The sequence below is a fragment of the Vombatus ursinus genome, unplaced genomic scaffold (genome assembly GCF_900497805.2).
Source record: "Vombatus ursinus unplaced genomic scaffold, bare-nosed wombat genome assembly UNPS02015255.1, whole genome shotgun sequence".
NCBI lineage: Eukaryota > Metazoa > Chordata > Mammalia > Diprotodontia > Vombatidae > Vombatus > Vombatus ursinus.
In genome coordinates, this window is record NW_020955033.1 from 28,571,195 (window position 1) to 28,591,539 (window position 20,345).

Sequence of the window (20,345 nt, forward strand, 5' to 3'; positions counted from 1 at the left end):
CTACACATAGGTTTCTCTAAAGCCAATTAAAAAACCTACTCTTAAAATAACCCTAGGTGCATTCTCCACATTTAACCACAAGGGAGTGCAGTTGACTAATTGCCTAGCACCATTCTTTAATAAAAACTAATACTTTTAGTCATGCTCTCATCCTCATCATTTTTTGTTTAAACCATTCCATACTAGAGGCTGTTCTGGTGTAATACCAAGATCTTTATCAGTTTAAAAAAACAGCTACCTCTCTCTTTTAGCCACATTTTTTTTGGTGAGTAATAATATCTGTCTTCTTAGCTTAAGAATATTGTTATATGCATAGCAAAATTTGTTGGCAGTAATGAGAGGGGAGGACTAGTATTACCAAAAATTTCTATGTGTAATGTACATCAAGTCCCGCCTTTCATAAAAGGCAATGTACCAAGACTGTCTCAATTTGGCTCACATAGAAGCCAGAATAGATACATCTCTGGTGTCTCCTCCCACCCTCTTCCAAAAGAGACATTAATTTCTAACAGAAGTAAAAGCAGGAGGTTGGGACCAGGGGCCAGCTGCTCTGTTCTCCTTAGAGAGAGGGGTTAATGAGCTAGAACTGAATCTATATAATCCATTAAATATTGTTAGTTTAGGTGATGTAATTTTCAGGTTCAATCTAGACTCCTAACAACTATTTCTCAATGAGGAAAAGAAGATCCCAAGCTTTATATTCAAGGTTTGGTTCCCTTCCAACCAAATACCAGTTCCACAGTGAATACATATAGCATGTAATAAAGAAACTCCTTTAGGTTGATGGTTAAACAGAAACCAGAGAAAGAAATCAGATAGTATACACATGAAAATATATACCAGACAACATAAATTGAAGTAGCACTCCCACTGGGAGCAAAGTAATTCAGCTCAACCAAGAAAGAGCCACAGCTCCCAATTCCCTGAAGTCTCTAGTCTAGCAATCTGAGAATTATCAGTTATATCAAGTCAGCTCCTTCCCAGTCTTTGTTTCCCTCAGCAACCTGAAGAGAGTTTGGCTTTGCCCATCTTCCCTCTCTGAACTTAAAGTCAGAAGAGTCTAAAGAGATTGATGATCTCAAAGACAGTAAAGAGAACAGATCTTTCCTCTCTCTTGCTCCTTGCCCTCCAGACAGTCACAGGCACATTGATCTCCACCAATGAGTAGAGAGTCCCACATCAATGGACCTTGAGGCATAGGTTACAGTAGAATAAAGGTTAATATAACAAAGATTAGATGAAGTTGCATGGGTAAGTAAAGCCTTTATCAATAAGTTGTATAGCTGACTATACACCTGTGAAGATACTAAAGGAATTCTCAGTTTGTGGCCAGCTAAGATGACTGCAGTCAAACTGTCTCAGGCTAAAATGGCAGCTCCCAGCCTCATACTTGTAATGTCCCACAGTTACATATGTCACTCCTTCTCTCTTTTATGGTTAGCATATATTAGTCTCTTTCCTGCTCAAAGGAAAATGCTTTCTTATACCTCCTTCTGAGCCTTAGTTAAGTGAAAAAATGGATATCCTCCCATCTTGTTTAAAGGGTTAGACCTCTTCTTAAATCTCTATCCACCAGGACTAACTTAACCAGGAGGTAGGTGACCACAAGCTTTTTTGCATCTCTCCGTTGCATGGACATGAGAATTCAAAGGCTGGGGGGGGGGGGGGGGGAGTGAGGAAGTAAATAATATAAGCATTGGTTGCATTTGGCTAGAAGCCAAAAAGGAGAGATTCTTGTCTTTTGTTCCCTAAAGTGATCAGGAAACCTGGTGGGGAGGGAAGTGTGTCTCACAGTTCAGATGGAAATTAGAGGGCTTTGAACTAGCCCCTTATTGGGTGATGAAAAGAAACATAGCCCCCAGGCAGTCTCAGCAATTAAGCCTTATCAAAGGTTGATCATCTTTCTAGTGCCTCTACCTGTACCATCACTTCAGATCGCCCTTATAACAGCAAACCACTCTAATCTCTTGTGGGTCTTACAGAAGGATATTCCATCCCTGAAGCCCACTTATCATGGAATATCCTGCTTCCCTTCTCCCAAAAGTGAATTCCTTCTGGAGTCTCCATTTTGTGAAGGGGTCCAGGCCAGTCTACCTTCATTTCCCTCCTAGCCCCATTCTTTACTTTCTGAACTTCAAAATAATACCGCCATGCCAGGTACTTTCATCCTCTTTTTCCCATTTCTCCTTTTCCACCTTCCCCATATGTACTTTTACAGCTCCCTTTCCTGTGATATCTTCCCATGTTAGAATATAAGTTCCTTAACGGCAAGGACTAGATTACTTTTTGTTTATATTTGTAATGCCTAGCACAATGCAGCACAATGTCTGGCACATAGTAAGTGCTTAGTAAACAACACTTCCTTTCTTCCTTCCTTCCTCTTTTATGCCCTCCTCCCTGGAATTTGGCTAAACTTAAATCACCTCAGACATCTGACAAAGATGATTTCTAATAATGTTAAAGTCAACGATAACATTCCAAGATCAGAGTTTCTCCCTAAAAAAAAAAAAAGAGAGAGAGAGATCTTGAAAGTCATTTTTAAAGGCAAGGTAAAAAGGAATGAAAAAAAATTCACAAAGACATGAAGGTCAGAATTAAAATTATTTGCTCCCTTTTTGCCATAGAAACACTAGTTGTCTGACACACAAAGAGTTTGCTGCTTTGGAGTTATGTCTATATAGAAAACTCTTTTTCAGTGTATAATGTCACCCTCTGAATCATGAGCAATGACCAAATTTAAATGGAGCTTACTTTGATGTAGCATTTTCCTTGGATTGTTTGTTTTTTGATCTACTCTTTTTCAACCATTTCTCCCAGTTCTTTAATTTGCAATTTTTTCTGTAATTTATCTTGTGATTTGTCTTCTGTAATTTGTTTCTGTAATTTTTTGTGAGCAATCTGAGACTACTTATTAATAAAAGAATACTATTTTTAGTGGCCAGTAGAAAGTTAAGCATCTATTTTTGAGACTTTGGCTAACCAGGAAGATGTTTTCTTAGGTGGATTCTTGGTCTAGTTGCTTATCCCACCAGATAGGGAACTTTTTTGGCAACAGAAACCCATCGACACCATCAACTAAAACATGGAGGGGGTTGTCATCTGTAACAGCAGTGGGAGTACCCACACCATAAAACCAAAGAGCCTTAATACACTGATGTAATTACTTAATCTTTTTAGCAAAATGTTGACTAGTGAATTGGGAATAGGGACCCAATAGGGAAAATGTCTTTTCATTTCAATATTAGTCATACTATCCTTTTTTAGGCATTACATTCCTTTCTGTGTATGGTATGAAAGTGAGATGCCCTCTGTTTCTCCATTGTTTTCAATCCTATCACCTTCCCTCCTATCCTGTAATGTGCTTTATCCAAACATAGGATCAGATACTTAAAGTGAAAGTCTTTTCAAAAATGGCACTGGTTTTGCAATCAGAGGACTTGAGTTCAAATCTCAATTCTGCCAACTTAAAGGTCATACTTCCATAATAACTCACTTTTCTGGACCTCAGTTTCCTTGTCTATAAAATAAAGAGGTGATTAGGTCTGCTCTAAGTTCCATTCTAGCTTTAAATCTGTGGTGTTGGGGGAGGGAAGAAGAAGATAAAGAAGAATAGAATCAAATCTGGTGAAAAACAGCAAATTATCTCATCTCTAGGAATTTGAGGCATCACCTGCCAATTATCAAATGTCTATGTAACTATGAAACCACTTCATATATCTGATTTTAAAATATTTTAGATGTATTTCTGTTTTAAAAAATAATATTCAAATTATAAGGCCCTTGGTAAAATAAAAATGGTTGCTCAACTAATGGAAAGTGATTGAGGAAATGTTGGTATGTTAACAACATAGAGTGATATTGCTAATGAGTAAGAAATTACAAATATGAGGAATTCAGAGAAACTTGGGGAATGTGAATTCAAAGTGAAGTAAGCAGAGACAGAAAAACAACATATAAAATAATTATAATAATCAAAAAGAAAACAACATAAAAAGGAAGTATAACTTAGTAGTGGAAGTAACTAGTTTTGGTTCTGGAGGACATATGATGAAATATCTCCTTCCTCTAGGCAGAGAGATAGAAAACTGCAGGGATAGAATGTCAGATACATTGCCAAAAGTAATTATAGTATCAGTTATTTCTTAACTTTTTCCTTGATACAGAGGTTTAATTCCAGGCCAGGGGTGAATATCCAGAAATTACTGTGAAGTAAATATAAAATTAATTACTATTTTTATAAAAATATTATTTTTTAAATTTAAAGGTAATATTTTATTTTCTTAAAACTGCATTATCTTTGGGGAAGCAGCTTGTATCAGCAGCAGTTATAAATTTCTAATGTCAGGGTGTTACTAAGGAAAATTATTTTTCAAATTAAAGCACAAGTAGCTTCCATTTAAAATTATTATTTGCTTCCTAAAGCTATGTATAATTAGTGTCATAAGAACAATGTTGTAAAAGGGTTGGTACCATAGAATCATAGTCTCAGAGTTGGAAGAGAAATTGGGTGTCTTCTATTTCAATGCATACCTATACAGGAACTTCCTCTTCAATATTAGTAACAAGTGGCCTTTGTTCAAAGACTTGCTAAGGAATCAGAAAGAATTCAATAGGAGGATAGAAAGATTGGGGTGGGGTGTACATCATGCAAAGTGAACAGCTTAAACAAAGAAATTAAATTGGAAAAATGCAGGACATGTACGGGGGACAGAAATCATTCTTTTTTATTAGACAATATATTACATGGAAAAGGTTAGTACAAGGTAAGTCTGGAAAGGTTGTTCCAAATTGGAGGGGTAAAGCAAAATAGTCTGACTTACATGTGATGAGGAATAAGGGAACCACTGAAGGGTTTTAATGAAGCTCTGAGAAGGCAAGAATCATGCCTTATCGAGATTCTGAATTTCCCTCAGTTCCCACAGCACTCTGCACACAGTAAGTGTTTATTAAATGTTTGCACTTGGCACAGTGCCTGGCACCAATTAGCATTTAATAATTTCTGCTTGATGGACTGCTTCTTTGATAAATTGAGGTTATTATTTCCAAAGAATGAAATCTCAACAATTTATGTTCATACAACACTTTAAATTTTATAAGAATTATTCTTGGGCACATCCACTTCTGGGAGCCAAGATGGTGGAGTAAGAAGTAAGTTGCTCTTACCCTTCTTTATCATCCTCTGAAAGCCCAGAAAATATCACCCCAGGAAAAACCCTGGAACAGCTGAACCGGAAGAAGGATGGAGTGCAGCAGTCCAATAGCCCAGGTACCTTAAGGAATTAATGGGAAAGGCCACTCTTGCCCTGGGGGAAGGTGAGCAGTATAAAATGGGAGGTGTCCCAGCAAGCTAGTTGAATGCCCCATCTCAGCATACCAGGAGGAGATCCTGAAACCCAGGTGGTGGAGCAGGCAAACACCAACACTTGGACCCCCAAATGCCTCAGTGAGGGCAGGGAACCCATGGAAACCAGTTTAGAAAACCACCAATTGCCCCAGCATTCTACAGCAAGCAGGTCTCCTAGTGCCTCAGCAAAACTAAGGGAAGCAGTGCTCTAAGGGGCCCCAACCAGATAAAGATCCTGCAACATCCATCTGAAAGAGCTGAAGAAAGAAAAAGGAAGGAAAGGACCAGGTGAGCAAGAAATCTCCAAGGGCCACACTACCCAATCCTACCCCTAGAGTTCTAATGTTGCTGATTCCAGTTCAACACCAGGTAAGCTTCCAGAACCCTACAACCTCCAACTGCCAACATCAGAGGCCCTAGCACACAAAGCCAGTGACCAGGTCCTAGGCTCCCAACACAAGAAGCTTGGGTTAGTGCCCTCTGCTCCCCAGCAGGAGAGCTCAATCTCTTTAAAGGCTAAGAAATAAGTAAACACCATGAGCAAAAAGAAACTTGTGATAGATTCATATTATGAGAACAGTGAAGATCAAGGCAGAAATTCTGAAGAGGACAACATTGTCAACAAAACTACATCTGAAACCTCAAAAGGGAATATGAACTGGTTTGAAGCCCAAAAAGTCTTTTTAGAAGAGCTCAAGAAGGATTTTAAAAGTCAAATGAGAGAAGTGGAAGAAAAAGTGGGAAAAGAAATGAAAGGTATGCAAGAGAGAGTCAATAGCTTGGAAAAGGAAGGACAAAAATTAACTGTAGAAAAGAAGTCCTGGGGCAGCTAGGTGGTGCAGTGGATAGAGCACTGGCCCTGAAGTCAGGAGGACCTGAGTTCAAATCTGGCCTCAGACCAAACACTTGACATTTACTATCTGTGTGACCCTGGGCAAGTCATTTAACCCCAATTGCCAAAAAAAAAAAAAGAAAGAAAGAAACAAAAAGAAAACAAGTCCTTAAAAAATACAATTGGCCAACTGGAAAAAAAGTACATTGGAGAAAACAAGTCCCTAAAAAATACAATTAGCCAAATGGGGAAGGAGGTACAAAATCTAATAGAAAACAATTTGTTTAAAATTAGAATTGGGCAAATGGAAGCCAATGGTGTTATGAGAGAGCAAGAATCAGTCAAACAGAAACAAAAAATGAAAAAATAGATGAAAACGTAAAATACCTCGTTGGTAAAACAACTGACCTGGAAAAGTGATCCAGGAAAGACAATTTAAAAATTGTTGGTCTACCTGAAAATCACGATGAAAAAAAAGAGCCTGGACAATATCTTTCAGGAAATCATAAAGGAAAACTGCCCTGAGGTCCTAGAATAAATAAAATAGAGGGTAAAAATAGCCATAGAAAGAATCCACCAATCACCTCCTGAAGGAGATCCCAAATTGAAAACACCAAGGAATATAGTAGCCAAATTCCAAAATTACCAGGTCAAAGAGAAAATACTGCAAGCAGCCAGAAAGAAACAATTTAAATATCATGGAACCACAGTCAGGATTACACAGGACCTTGCAGCTTCTACATTAAAAGATTGTAGAGTATGGAATATGATATTCTGTAAGGCAAAGGAGCTTGGATTAGAACCAAGGATCAACTACCTAGCGAAAATGAGCATGATCTTTCAGGGGAGGAGATGGATATTCAATGAAATAGGGGACTTCCAAACCTTTCTGATAAAAAGACCAGAGCTCAACAGAAAATATGATCTTCAAATGCAAGACTGAAGAGAGAAATAAAAAAGTAAACGGGACAGAAAGAAACAACATGTTATTAATAAGGGCAAACTGTTTACATCCTTACAAGGGAAGATGACACTTGTAACTTTTGAGAACTGTATTGTTACAACACCATGTTAAAGGGGTATAGATAAAGGGGTGGATATAGGTTGACTTTGATGTTATGATAAAAAAAATCTAATCAAGTGGGTTAAATGGATTCAAGTAAGTGGATTAATCTGATCTAACTAAGAAAATGTTCTGAGAGAAAAGGAAAAGAGGAGGCAGACAAGGGTAAATTAATTACAGGAAAAGGCACAAAATCCTATTACAGCAGAGGGAAGGAAGGGAGGGAGATGAGCATTGTTTGAACTTTACTCTCATCAGATTTGGCTGATGGGAATAACATAATCAATTAGGTATAGAAATCTGACTTGCCCTGTAGGCAGTAGGAGGGAAAAGGGGAAAGAAAAGGGAGGGAGGATAGAAGGGGGGGAAGAAGTAGTAAAGGTAAAGGGGAAGAAAAGGGAAGGGGCTAATAGAAAGGAGGCAGGACTGAGAGAGGCAGTGGTCAAAAGCAAAACACTAGTGAGGAGGGCAAAGGAGAAAGAAAAGCATGGAGAGAAAGACACAGAGAGAAATCGTAACTGTGAATGTGAATGGAATGAACTCCCCTATAAAACAGAAGCGGATAGCAGAATGGATTAAAAACTATAATCCTACAATATGTTGTTTACAGGAAACACATATAGGGTAAAGGTAAAAGGCTGGGGCAGAATATATTATGCTTCAGCTGAAGCAGGGGTAGCAATCCTGATCTCAGACAAAGCAAAAGCAAAAATAGATCTTATCAAAAGAGATAAGGAAGGAAACTACATCCTGCTAAAAGGCACCATAGACAATGAAGTAATATCATTACTAAAATATATGCACCAAATGGTATAGCACCCACATTCTTAGAAGAGAAGTTCAGGGAATTACAGGAAGAAATAGACAGCAAAACTATACTAGTGGAGGACCACAACCTCCCCCATCTGAACTAGATAAACCTAACCACAAAATAAACAAGAAAGAAGTTAAGGAGTAAATGGAATATTAGAAAAGTTAGGTATGATAGACCTCTGGAAAAAATTGAATGGGGATAGAAAGGAATATACTTTTTTCTCAGCAGTACATGGCACATACACAAAAATTGACCAGGTACTAGGGCATAAAAACCTCACAATCCAATGCAGAAAGGCAGAAATATTAAATGCATCCTTTTCAGAATCGTGATGCAATAAAAATTATATGTAATAAAGGGCCATGGAAAGAGAGACTAAAAATAATTGGAAACTAAATAATCTAATCCTAAAAAATGATTGAGTCAAACAACAAATCATAGAAACAATCAATAACTTCATTCAAGAGAATGACAATAATGAGACAATATAAAAAAACTTATGGGATGCAGTGAAAGCTGTTCTTAGAGAAAGTTTTATATCCTAAATGCTTACATGAATAAAATAGAAAAAGAGGAGATCAATGAATTGGGCATACAACTAAAAAAACTAGAAAAAGAACAAATTAAAGTATTATTCTTACAATCCTGTGAGGTAGGTAATTGTAAGTATCATCTCCACATTCAAGTGAAAAGAATGAGGCTCTGAAAGGTTGTCCTATAGCTAAGAAGTGTCTGAGGTAGAATCTGAATCCCTAGAAACTACAGTTCTCTGACCTTTCACTTCTAAACACAAAGGAAAAATGCTACCTGTATTCATTGTCTTCACTTGATCCCTCCCATTCACTTAACCCTGAGCAATCTATCTTACCCCACCATTTAACTGAAAATAATCTCTCTAAATTTTCCAGTTGTTTATGAAACATTCTTGCTTCTTGCTCAGCAAGTACTTTTTTCCTCACTCTCTATTAGAATATAAATTCCCTGAGGGCAAGGACTGCATTGTTTTAAATTTTTTTTTTATCTTCAGCACTGAGCCAGTTACTTGGCACATATTAAGTCCTTAATTAATGCTTGTTGGTTTACTGTTTGAGTTAGAGTACTGAATTATTTTAGTGGATACCTCACTGTGGCATCAGAAAGAGTGGGGTCCATGTTGTGTTTCTGATTTGTTTTAGCTGTGTGATTATGGTAAATTACTTGACCTCTCAATGCCCCAGACAACTCTCTAAGGAATCCCATTACCCAGCACTACCCATACCAATGAAAAGGAAGGAAGGAAGGGAGGGAGGGAGGGAGGGAGGGAGGGAGGGAGGAAGGAAGGAAGTCAAGTTCTATGCTAGGTGCTGGAGATACAAAAGCAAAAATGAAGCATTCCCTGTTCCAAGGAGATTACATTGAGGAGAGGAGTGGTAAAAGGGCAGACAACTATACATAGATAAATATATGTAAAATATATGCAAGATCATGGCAAAGGATGAAACAGTGACTGGGGCAATCAAGAAAGACTTCATTTAGGAGGTTTTGCTAGAGTTGAGCTTTGACACACTAAAGATTCTAAGAGGAGGCAGTAAAGAGGGCATGCATACTAGACATAAGGGGCAGCTTGTACAAAGACTTAGAGACAAAAAAAATGGAATGTTGTATGTGAGAAATAGCAAGAAGGCCAGTTTGTACACCCTGTAAATAGAAAGGAAAAAAAAAGACTAAATTCCCTGCAATTATACAGAACAACTTGGCCTTAGAAAGAAATTAAAACATGCATGTGTGTGTTTTTTTCTTTTTAAAGAGGTCAGACCATTAATTCTGAACAATAATAGATATGTAAAGGTTATTGGATTCCCCTTCAGAAAAACAAAACTTTAAATATTTGAACAATCCTAGATTTTAAAGTAACTCATTAAAGTGGGGGGGGGGGGTAGTCTGAATTAAACAGTTGGATAGAAAAAACAAAGTTCAGCCAATGTTTCCCGGAGGGAAAACATTTAAGGGCCAATTTTATTGTAGAACATATTTTTTAAAGTTATTTATCTTATTTTAAATGTAATTGTGCATGTTAAGCACATGTAAACTGTGCTGTAGTTATGTAATTATGGTGTTAATGCCAGTCTGATTAATACTTGTGACTTGAAAAAAGATTTAGAAGGTTTGCAGATTAAAACTTTCTTTAAATCTTCCCCTTTTACCAGCAATACCACTACTAGGTCTGTATCCCAAAGAGATCATAAAAAAGGGAAAAGAACCCACATGCACAAAAATATTTATAGCAGCTCTTTTAGTGGTAGCAAAGAATTGGAAATTGAGGGGATGCCCATCAATTGGGGAATGGCTGCTGTGTTATAAGAAATGATGAGCAGGTGGACTATAGAAAAACCTGGAAAGACTTACATGAACTGATGCTGAGTGAAGTGAGGAGAACCAGAACTTTATACACAGTAACAGCCACACTTAGCTCTTTGCAGCAATGCAAGGATCTAAGACATCTCCAAAAGTCTCATGATGGAAAATGCTATCCACATTCAGAGAAAGAACTATGGAGTCTGAATACAGATCGAAGCATTCTATTTGCTCTTCTTTTTTTTTCCTTTTGTTTTGTTTCTTCTTTCTTACGGTCCCTCCTATTGGTTTTAATTCTTCCTTAAAACATGACTAATGTGAAAATATGTTTAGTAGGAATGTATATGTAGAGCCTATACCAGATTATACACTATCTTGTGAAGGAAGATGGGGAGGGAGGAGGAGAAAATTTAAAACTCTAAAGCTTATGGAAATGAATGTTGAGAACTAAAAAAAAAAATAACTAAATAATTTAAAAAAAAAAAAGAAATGATGAGCAGGCAGATTTCAGAAAGACCTAAAAGACTTACATGAACTGATGCTAAGGGAAGTGAGCAGAACCAGTAGAACATTTTACACAGTAACAGTAACATGATGACCAACTTTGATAGAATTAGCTTTTCTCTGCAATACAATGATCTAAGTCAATTCCAAAAGACTCATAATGGAAAATGCTATCCACATCCAGAGAAAGAACTATGGAGTCCAAAAGCAGATCAAAGCATACTATTTTCCCTTTTTTTATTTTTTCTTTCTTATGGTTTTTCCCTTTTGTCCTGATTCTTCTTTCACAATATGACTAATGTGGAAATATGTTTAATGTGACTGTACATGTATAGCCTATATCATATTGCTTGTCATCTTGGGGAGGAGGGAGGGGAGAAAGGAAGGAAGAAAAAATTTGGAATTCAAAATCTTATAAAAGTGAATATTGAAAACTGTCTTTACATGTAATTGGAAAAAATAAAATACTATTAAGTGGAAAAAATGAAAGAAAAAAAAAACAAGAAAAAACCTCCCCTTTTAATCCCATGTACTTTTCCTCTTTCTAAATAAACACCTGAATTTTGGACATATAAGTAAACAAAGAAAGAAATGAAGGAAGGAAGGAAGGAAGGGAGGAAAGAAGGAAGGAAGGAAGAAAAATATTATTACAAACATTGGATTTTTAGGAAAATGTATTTAGATGTAATTTGCTTTAGGCCCTCAAATTCTAGTTAATAAACCAAAATAGAAAAGAGAATTTAGAAGAGATCTTAGGCATCCCTAGATCACTTCTGTTAACTTGTTTTAAAGGGAACTTCATCGTGTAGAGCCTTAAAGATCAAAATGTTCAGAAGTAGACATTCTAAGAATGTTAAAAGAAGAACAAAAGTTCAGGCTTATAAACAAAGATATCCCTTGAGCAAAACTACTGTTTAAAAAAAATATAAAAACTAATGGAGGATGAGTGGATGATTCACTTAAATTAAGTGTTTTAGATTACTTTTTAAAAGACTTGTTTTGACAAAACAAAGCAGTCCATGGGATTATTGCTTTTATTTTCCCTTTTTCTAATATTTAAATGCCATTTAATCAGCAACCCCATCATTTATTGTCCAGTGATAAAATGTTAGTGACTTAACAAAAATTCAAAGCAAACAATTATAAAGTACAACATGTTCATTGCTGGAGTAACTTTAAAATAACACTCTACTTGAATCACTTATCTTGCTATTAGAACATTTATGAACTCTGAAAGCTTTTTGTATTTTACTTTACTCATGACTTGCATTTTGTTAGATGTCAACCATTACTTTTTTTGGGGGGGGTCAGGGGGGCTAGGCAATGGGGTTAAATGACTTGCCCAGGATCACACAACTAGAAAGTGTTATGTGTCTGAGGCCGGATATGAACTCAGGTCCTCCTGAATCCAGGGCCGGTTTTCCATCCACTGCACCACCTAGCTGCCCCAACTTTTTGAATGGTTGTTTATTGTTTTTGATGTTTGGACTTCTGGGGTTAGTTATAAAACAGTGACAATTTAATGTAGTACAAGAAGTGTTACTGGGGGGTTGATTAATTTAATGTTTTCACAAATTTAAAATAAATCTTGATTCAGTGTTAAAAAATAAAGAGGTCAGGGGCAGCTAGGTGGCACAGTGGATGGAAAACTGGCTCTGGATTCAGGAGGACCTGAGTTCAAATCCAGTCTCAGACATATAATACTTACTAGCTGTGTGACCCTGGCCAAGTCACTTAACCTCATTGCCTAGCCAAAAATAAATAAAGAGATCAGAACTGAAGGGCTATGGAACGGTGTATATGCTATCAGATATGAATGGTGTGTTGATTGGTTTTGCTGAACTTTGGGCTTGCTTTTCCTTGGGAATAGAGGAAAAGGAAGCAGGACAGTGTGTAAAAGATAAACTGGGACCTAACTGAGGAGGAAGAATTAGAAAGACATGAGACAGGGAGACCAATTAGGAGATTATTGCAATGATGAGAGGTGTTGACTTCCTGAATTAGGCTCGGTAAAGAGAAGAGGATAATTGTGACACATGGCTCTCTGAAGGAAGAGAAGGGTACAGATGTGAGACATGATGTACAGGTAGAATTAGCAAGACAGCGTCTGATTCATTATATGGAGTAAAGGAGACAAAACTGCTGGATGATCCTAAGGCTGCAAACCTGGGTTACTGGAAAGATGGTGATACCCTCAATAAAGACATGGTAGCTCAGGACAGGAGTAGGGAAAAGTAACTAAGTCAGTTTGGGATACTTTGAGTTTAGATGCCTGTTGATCATCCAGTTCAAAATGTCTAGCAGTCAGTCAGTCAGTGATAAGAAATGTGTGAGGTGGGGCAGCTAGGTGGCGCAGTGGATAGAGCACTGGCTCTGAAGTCAGGAGGCCCTGAGTTCAAATGTGGCCTCAGACCAAACACTTGACACTTACAAGCTGTGTGACCCTGGGCAAGTCACTTAACCCCAATTGCCTAAAAAAAGAAAAAAGAAAAAAAAAAGAAATGTGTGAGGAAATACCACCCTGGAAAACAGAGTTGATAAGAAAGGCAGCCAAAGGCCTGGGTAAGAGATATCCTTTGGAGTGAACAGATAATTGAGTTTACTCTGTATGCTACATGTAAGTTATCTAAACAAGACAAAAAGAACCAGTTGAAAAACTGGAAACTTTATTCCACTAATCAATTATTCTGTCTAAATTAACTTTTTTTTCTAATGACTTAACTAGATTTTTGTGCCCCACCCCAACTTAACTGGTTGAACTAACTAGTTATTTAGGTATCATCCAGACTCAGTAGCATCTGCAATACCTCATAAGAACCTTCAACCTATTTTCCTATCTTAAATAAAGTCAAACCTAACTAGTGAAAATGGAAGATTTTAGTCATACCATTTCCAGCATAGCACAAGATCTGCCTGGCCTAGAAATATAAACAAAGTATTCCAGGTGAGGAAATGAAAGGAAATGAAAATGATTGACTCTAAGAACCTGACTGTATCACTGCTGGTGATTTGCATTCTCAGAAACGTTTTGTTGACTGCTAGGGGTGAAAAGGCTTGTAATACTTCTAAATCCATCCATGTCCAATTATACAATAGATATGGCTGGAAAAGAGGTCTGGGTGCTACATCTGACAAGAAGCTGAAATGTTTTAAGCCGCAAAAAAGCCCATTTTCAAACCTACTCAGCAGATTTGATGTTTACATCGTTTTCCTGAAACTCAATTGGGAAAAAGCTGCTTTTTCCAAACCAAAGTCTAACCCCATCTAAATAGTTTTGGGGTTAGCTTGCCAGTAATCATAAGTTCAGTACAGTAAATCAGCTTTTTCTTTGTGCTTGCTTTTCCTTGGGGATAGAGGAAAAGGAAGCAGGACAGTGTGTAAAAGATAAACTAGGACCTAATTGAGGCTTAAGCTTCTACACTGAGAAACAGAATGAAATCTGTGTTCTTTTTTTTTTGTTTAACAATTTAAAAATCATGATTTTTTCAAGATGTATAAAAAAGCTTTTGAGAAAATATGACATCCATTTCTTATATTTAAAAAAAACTACTAAAATGTACTGGAATAAATGAATTTTTTTCTTACTATGATAAGTAGTATCTTTCCTTTTCTGGGTTTTTTTTTGTGAGATAATTTACCCCATTCTACCTCTCCCTTTCTCCTTCTCCTAGTATAATCCTCTCTCACCCCTTAATTTTATTCTCCAGATATGACCTCTTCATTTTCAACTCACCCTGTGCCCTCTATCTATCTATCTATCTATCTATCTATCTAATCTATATATATATATATATATATATGTGCATATAATTTTTCCCCTCCAACTATCCTAATACTGGCAAAGGTCTCATGAGTTACAAATATCATCTTTCCATGCAGGAATGTAAACAGTTCAACCATAATAAGTCTCTTATGATTTTCTCTTTCCTGTTTGCCTCTTCATGTGCCACTTGAGTCTTGTATTTGAAAATCAAATTTTCTATTCAGCTCTGGTCTTTTCATCAAGAATGCTTGAAAGTCCTCTATTTCACTGAATGGTTCACTGGTTCTAAAATATCAGGGCAGTTTTCCTGGATAATTTCTTGAAAGATGATGTCTAGGCTCTTTTTTTGATCATGGTTTTCAGATAGTCCAATAATTTTTAAATTCTCTCTCCTGGATCTATTTTCCAGGTCAGTTGTTTTTCCAATGAGATGTTTCACATTGTTTTCTAATTTTTCATTCTTTTGGATTTGTTTTACAGTGTCTTGATTTCTCATAAAGTCACTAGCTTCCAATTGCTCTACTCTAATTTTTAAGGAAGTAGTTTCTTCAGTAAGCTTTTGGATGTCCTTTTCCATTTGGCCAATTTTGCTTTTTAGGGCATTCTTCTCCTCATTGGCTTTTTGAACCTCTTTTGTCATTTGGGTTAGGCTATTTTTAAGGTGTTATTTTCTTCAGTATTTTGGGGGGTCTCCTTTAGCAAGCTGTTGACTTGTTTCTCATGATTTTTTTGCATCACTCTCAGTTTTTCCTCTACTTCTCTTACTTGCTTCTCAAAATTCCTTTTGAGCTCTTCCAAGGCCTGGGACTGATTCATATTCTTTTTGGAGGCTTTGGATGTAGGAACTTTGGCTTTGTTGTCTTCTCCTGGTTGTATGTTTTGATCTTCTTTGTCACAAAAGTAAGATAATATAGTCTGACTCTTTTTATGCTGCTTACTCATGATCCCGGCCAATTACTTGAGTTTTAAACTCTTTGTTAAGGTTAAAGTTTGCTTCCAATATGGAGAATGTACTGTCCCAAGCTTTGGGGGTTTGTACAGCTGTTTTCAAAGATACTTCTAGGGACCTGAAAATTTTCAGTTCTTCCAAGGTGGTATGATAAGGGGCGAGGTGTTTTCTCTCCACCACCACAACAAGTTTCAGCACACCAGCATTCCTCCTTGCCCCAGGACTGCCCTTCAGAACTATGACCCAGATCCAAGCACCAGTAAAGCAAGAGATTCCTGCATCAGCACTGGCAAAAAGAACCCTGCAATCCCCCTCTGATTAGCCACTTGATTCCCCCTCAGTCTGTGGGCCAGAAGCTCAGGAAACAGTCGCGGCCCCAGGGGCGGCTGAGACCTAGCTTCTTCTCTCACCGCAGTCACAGACTTTTCCCACTGACCTTCTAAGTTGTCTGGCATTCATGGGTTGAGATGTCTGGAAACCACCACGGCTGCCCCCAATTCAGTCCTCTGAGGCCTGCTCCAGGGTTGCTGTGGCCTACACACCCACACCGAATTGTGCTCCTCTCCCCGCCCGGCACGATATACCTTTCCGATCAACCATCCAGGCTGTCTTTGGCTGGAAATTTGTTTTACTCTGTCTTTTTGTGGATTCTGTTGATTTAGAATTTGTTTACAGCTATTTTTATAGGTATTTGGAGGGGTTTGGGGAGAGAGCTCAAGCAAGTCACTGCTTTCCCTCCGCCATCTTGGCTCCACCCCTCTCACGAAATCTGTTTTCTAAAATCACACATAGATCACATTCCTTCCCCATTCATAGGGAACTGGTTCAAGAGTTCCCCACAAATATGAAAGTCTGTTAATATTGAACTATCATGAATCCGGGGGCAATTGAAAGTGATCCTTAAAGGATCAGAGAACTGAATATAAAGTCAGTAGGTTTGTCTGTTTCATATCTACTTATTATAACCTTGCATTTATTTTGAATATATTTTGAATGTACTTAAATGTATCTATGTTGCCACCACAAGAAAATACAAGGTCCTTGAGGGCAGAGAATGTTTTATTTTTGTGTTTGTATCTTTAGGATCTCGCACAGTGACTGGCACAAAGTAGATGCTTAATAAATGCTTGTTGGTTCATTGACATACTAATGTATGATTGATGAATCACATTGTTTTCTACTTTCTAGCTGAGTGAAATTGACCAATCACTTAGACCAGGCCCCAAGGCCACATGTGACCCTCTAGGTCCTCAAGTGTAGCCCTTTCACTGAATCCAACAGTTTGAATTTTATATATTTATTATTTACTATATATATATTTTATATATCATTTCAAACCTTACAAAGCATGTTTTTCTTGCATAACATTTTGTTTTTTCTCAATTATATGTAAAAAAAATTTTTAACATTTGTTTTTTAAAAGTTTTGAATTCCAAATTCTCTCCCTCTCTCTCCTACCCCCTCTTTGAAATGGCAAGCAGTTGGATATATGTTATACATTGCAATCACATAAAGCATATTCCCATACTAGTCATGTTGTAAAAAAAAAAAAACAGACAAAAAAACCCATAAAAAACCAGAGTGAAAAATAGTATGCATTAATCTACACTCAGATTCCATCAGTTCTTTCTCTGGAGATAGACAGCATTTTTCATCATGAGTCTTTCGGAATTGTCTTGGATCATTGCTGAGAAGAGCTAAGTCATTCACAGTTGATCATCGTACAATATTGCTGTTACTGTGAATAATGTTCTCCTCATTCTGCTTATTTCACTTTACATAAGTTCATGTAGGTCTTTCCAGGCTTTTCTGAAATCATCCTGCTCATCATTTCTTCTGCTCGGTAGTGTTCAATCACAATCATATGCCAGAACTTTTTCAGCCATTCCCCAATTGATATGTATCTCTTCACTTTCAAATTCTTTGCTACCACAAAAGAACTACTATAAATGTTTTTGTTCACTTAGACCCTTTTCCCTTTTTTTATCTCTTTGGAATATAGATCTACTAGTGGTATTGCTGGATCAAAGGTTATGCACAGTTTTATAGCCCTTTGGGCATAGTTCCAAATTGCTCTCCAGAATGGTTGGATCAGTTCACAACTCCACCAACAGTGTCCTAATTTTTCGGCATCCCTTCCAATATGTATTATTTTCTTTTTCTGTCATATTAGCCAATCTGATAGGTATGAGGTGGTTTTAATTGTTGTTTTAATTTGCATTTCTGTAATCAATAGTGATTTGGAGTATTTTTGTATGACTATAGATAGCTTTGATTTCTTCATCTGAAAACTGCCTGTTTATACCCTTTGACCATTTATCAATTGGGGAATAACTTGCATTCTTATAAATTTGTCTCAGTTATCTATATATTGAGAAATGAGGCTTTCTCAGAAGTACTTGCTATAAAAATTTTTTCCCCAGCTTTCTGCTTTCCTTTGAATCTTGGTTGCATTGGTTATGTTCTTACAAAGCATTTTTCATATGTTCTCATTTGATCTTCACAATCCTGGGAGATGGGTGCTATTATTATTCCCCTTTTATAGATTAGGAAATTTAGGCAGAGACAAATAAAGTGACTTGCCCAAGAGCACACAGCTAATAAACATCTCAGGCAGTATTCAAACTCAGGTCTTGTGGATTCAAAGTCCAGCATGATAACCTCTGCACCACCTGTCTCTGTTAAGGCTATTCAACAAAGAGAAATTCTAATCTAGAACGAAAACCTCTCTCATAATCAATCCTCTCTCCCTCTTCCACAGCCTGAAGACCATTGTGACTGAGGCTGCTTGGCAACATCCCTGCTTGTCTTCCTTTTCATTCCTGCTCATTCCTGTTTTGTTAGTCACAGAGTCTCAGTGTGAAGGTTTCCTTGGGCCATACTTACCCCCTTTCCTTGGTCCTGCCTTCTACCCACTTGGATTTCTACAGTTAAGTCATGTGTACTTCCCTTTGCGTCCTTTCCTTCGATTTGCCAAATGAAAGGGCCCATTGCTGCAAGCATTAACTGACTCTGGTAAGCCTTCTGCAAAACTGATTTAGTCCCAGCAAGGGGCCCTGACTAAGTGTGTGCACCTAGAGGGCTGGACAGGAAAGGCAGATTGAAGGGCACTAGTAAAAGGAAGGGAGAAGAAAAGTGTCATTGTTAAACAATAAGTTATGAGCATCCATACAACCCTTTGTCTTTTTATCAAGGAAATATGAGAATTGGAGATACATTATCTCAGTTTTCCTTTCCCATTTAGAAAGCCACAGAATTACAGAACATAATTTCTTAGTTTTCACTGTGTCTGCTTTAAATCACATATAGTAAACTCAGTTCATTCTGTTTGATTTATCCCTGGTCATAGAGCAGGGCAGGAATTTCTTATTTTCCTGACTAGCTAAGCTGCAAATCACTGGAAGACTTGATCATTTAAGAAATACTTAACCAACTTTTACTTTTGTTTTGGCTTTAATTGCTGTAATTATTTGTCTACTTCAGTATCTATGACTAAAAGCCTTCACTGTGACTGTTATATACACACATTTGTACCAGGGGGTGCTTGAACAGACTCCCAGATCTTCAGCGCCATGCCTACATAACCCTATATAAAACAATTGGGATAATTACAGGCACCTGAGAGATATTGTTCTTTCTTATGAATTATCTTGCTCTTTCTGTTAATGTTGTTCTCAAATCACTTTTACAATTATAATAAAACCTCATTAATTGGAAGCTCTGCTAATTGGGAATTTCTGAGATTCAGTCAGTAGGTAGGCTGGAATTTATTTTTGCTTAGTGAATACTTTCTTCAGATTAATGTACTATGATGTTTCAATGTTTTAACAAATATCAGTTTAATTGTTATTCAATATAATGAAACAAACAGTTACTTTTGCAACTGTTTTATAAAAAAAAATCCTGTTATTTGTCCCTGACCTTATTTGATATAGGCTTCATGTGGTAGGAAAGTGCTGGACTCTGAAAAAAGAAAACCCAGGTTCCAATCTTGCCTCAGATATTTACTAGTTATGTAACTCTGGGCAAGTCACTTAACCTCTTGGAGTCTCATTTTCCTTTTCTGTAAAATGAGAGAGTTGGACTTGGTGATTTCCAAGCACCTTGTCAGCTCCAAATCCCGTGATGTCTATCTTTATTTGTCCCTTTATTTCTTTCACTAAAAAGGAACCTTCTAGATTATCAAGAGAATATAGCAATTTATTTAACAAAGCTTTGTTTAAACAAAGCTCAACAAAAGTCCTATTCTGGTGTATAATCATTACAAGGACATGAGCATGGGTTCTTGCAGGCTGTGCCAGGTGACTTTAAACTCCATCAGGTTGCACAATAATGGAAAGGCTTGCAAAGAGGGCTCACCAACATATTTGGTCTATTTTTCTGAAGATCAACCTAGCTAAGTTCCATGATTCATTGTAAGTAGGATGGGCACCACCTTGTGAACTCTTTAGTCAAGCTAAATCATAGAATGCAGAGACATATGAAATACCCTCAGTTCTCTGGCCTCTTACTTTTGACCATGACAAATAACAGAAGCGAAAACAGAGAGAACTAAGAATCACAACATTTTTTGAACATCTACAAACATTTGCTAATCTCTGGGTACTTTAAAAGTAAGATTCTTGTCCAATAAATGAGTTGACATACTTTGGGAGGAGCTGAATTTCATAACCATGAATATTCTATCTATGAAGGAAGCTTTAAAAAAAAACTTGCAGGAATGGCTTATAGATTCTTCTTAG